The sequence below is a fragment of the Perna viridis genome, chromosome 13 (genome assembly GCF_037379345.1).
Source record: "Perna viridis isolate PV_CMFRI_1.1 ecotype Kerala chromosome 13, ASM3737934v1, whole genome shotgun sequence".
NCBI classification, from domain to species: domain Eukaryota; kingdom Metazoa; phylum Mollusca; class Bivalvia; order Mytilida; family Mytilidae; genus Perna; species Perna viridis.
This window is the reverse complement of record NC_142457.1, coordinates 5,283,976-5,286,860: the sequence shown is the minus strand read 5'-3', so window position 1 is coordinate 5,286,860 and position 2,885 is coordinate 5,283,976.

Sequence of the window (2,885 nt, the reverse complement as noted above, 5' to 3'; positions counted from 1 at the left end):
TGACAGATGTATTTTAATTGTTTACATTATGAGAGTAATCATGGGAACTAAGATTTTTAAATGGAAATCAAAAGAATATATTCAAAGAATAAAGACTAGACTGGGAAAATAGAAACTCTTAACAAAGAAAATGAAATGACCAAAATGACAGGTACAAAGAAATAAAAATGAGCAACCCATACTCAATTAAAACTGGGAGCTTGGACCAGATGCACCGGTAGGGTAAGTGTTCTGTGCTTTTCTAGAAACATCTGCCGATTTGCTTATGAAAGGTCATGTCCAGGGTAGACAAAAAAGAAAAAGAGGAAAATAAAATTGGCTCAATTGAAATTAAGATCATCGAAGTATAATTTGAATCTAAACTGAGTAGATTCACAAAAGGAAACCCTTTAGATTTATGAGATGTTGTTCATTTAGTTTGATTACCTCCCTTAACAACCACCTTTCAATATCTACCAATCATGCTAGTTTAATCGCAATATCAAACCTTCAAGTGAAGTTAAATGAAAATCCACGGAATCTTTTAGGTGAATTCTGCTTACACGGTTAATGGACAGATGGACAGGCAGACGTTGGGATTTCCAACTTTACCTTGTCTGAAATATTACTGCTCGGACGTTAAACCCCAACAATCAATCAATGCAACTTTACCTGTAGGGACCCAACAAAAAAGTATTTAATTTTCCCAATTTGTATTAAGTACTGAACTAATTACCTATATATATATATTTTGTGTATTTTTTAAAACTCGGAATAAGGAATAGAGAATCAATGTTTTTATTCTAAGCACCTTAAGACTAAAAACATAAAGCGAGATATCCGAGGAAACATCGATTCTTTATTGAAGTTAAACTGATTCTGTAGTCTGTCCGTCCGTTTACACGATGATAACCCACGCATCACCCACACATCGTCCGATAACCAAAACATTGAGAGGTATGATACTTTTCACCCCCCCCTAAAAAAAATAAATAAATGAAGACAAAATTTGCTTTAGCGCAGCCGTTTATTCCAAAGCGAAAATTTTGGGTAACCATAATGCATCTTTTATTTTATGAATTCTTTACAGAATATAAAATAGTACCGCCTCCTTTCACGACCACTATCAACTGTTTCTTGTCTCTATCGTAGACTACAGATGTCGGACATTTTAAGTCATTATTTCCCCCAAGCAGCTGGTGACAAGAGCTTCCGTCGGGAGATATTGCAACTAAATTGTTAGCATCCATACTAGTTACGTAGATATTAAAATTTTCATCCATAGTTATTCCGTATATGTCGTAAAACAGCCTATTTTGTACTTGGAATAAAATTTTATATTCGGAGTCTAAAACTGTTACAGCATGCTGTCGTTGACTTGTGTAGCATATTCGATTGCTATTTACAACCAAGTTTGAATCTTCCGTAACGCGTGTATCTGCGAACACACGTTCTACCTTATATGATGGATTACCATTAATGCTAACTCGGAAAATTCCTGAAAGTGGAAAGCAAAATATAATATAGCCATTGAAGAACACAATGCCACCAACGGCTTGTTTTGTTGGAAGTTTTTTAACACATTCATTTTTAGAAATATCAACAACTGATAATTCTGCTGTCCTTGGGTTAGTCACAGCAACGCGACTGCTATCAATGGCAGCAATATGACGCACTCCTTCATTACCACGGAACTGAAACTTTGATTTCAATTTGAAGTCGGGAGTCAAAACCAGTATACATTGTTCTGTACTGTTTGGGAGAGCTGTCAGTCCATTAGGTAGTAAACAACAGCTATAGTAGGTTCCAGGTGGAGCTGCAAACTGATGCCCGTATTCTTTTTTCTTTACAACTGCTACTTGAGCCTGATTGGTTGTACTCGGGTCAATTGGTGTTTCTATGACATTTACTGGAGCCTGCTTGGTTGTGCCCGAGTCGATCGGTGTTTCCATGACAACTTGAGCTTGACTGGTTGTGCCCGAGACCAATTTTGTTTCCATGTTCTACAAAACAACAAATTCACGGACGCTTGAGTCTCATTGTGCTATCACGTATCATTAGTTGTAAATATGATTATAGACTTCATGCACTTTGTAATAGCACATCCATGACCTAATGTTAATCAATGCTTTCAGAGAAAGGAGACCAGATAAAACATCTTAAGTTGACTTCCTGTTGGAATCACGCGGAAGCCTGAACCTTCCCCACATTATTGCAGTAAAACCTTTTCTAACCACAAGTTGAAGCCCCTTTATGTAAAATACAATTATGTACATAGGAAACCTGTTAATGACTGTAAAGGTTTGCATGGTTTAGACAGGTTTCACTCTTCACATGTAGCAATATAATCAAATCTATTTGTTTCCTACCGTAAGAAGCGGTACTCCACATTAATACCCTAAATACTAGAATTTAACTTATTTCATTTGTAATATTTTAATTCCATTAATCCACACTGTAGGTGATTAACGAAACGGTACTATTATATACGCCCGTGTATGTTAAACAATGCTTGTAAATGAATACACTTGCGTTTCTTTACTGTATTCAAATTTACTATGGCGTTAATTGTAAAGTCTAATAATTTTACCCTTTGTTCTTTCAAATTTCGATTTATAACCATTTTGTTCATATAAGTTGACCCCAGTATTAGCCCGATTTTCACAAAAGGCATTGTCTCCCCCACAATGAAAGGTTAGCTGTACCATATTGAACTTTGATCAAGATTTTCACTTATGATATTTATAAATATGCATTCAAATTTAATGAAAACACTAAAGGGAAAATATTTCATGGTAGAAAGATGAAGAAAGATACATAGAGTGGCCCCAGTTTAACTTTCATTTACCATTAAAGCATTCAAAATACTTTATTAAAATGGTTTTTTTTCCTGACTCTAATTTTAA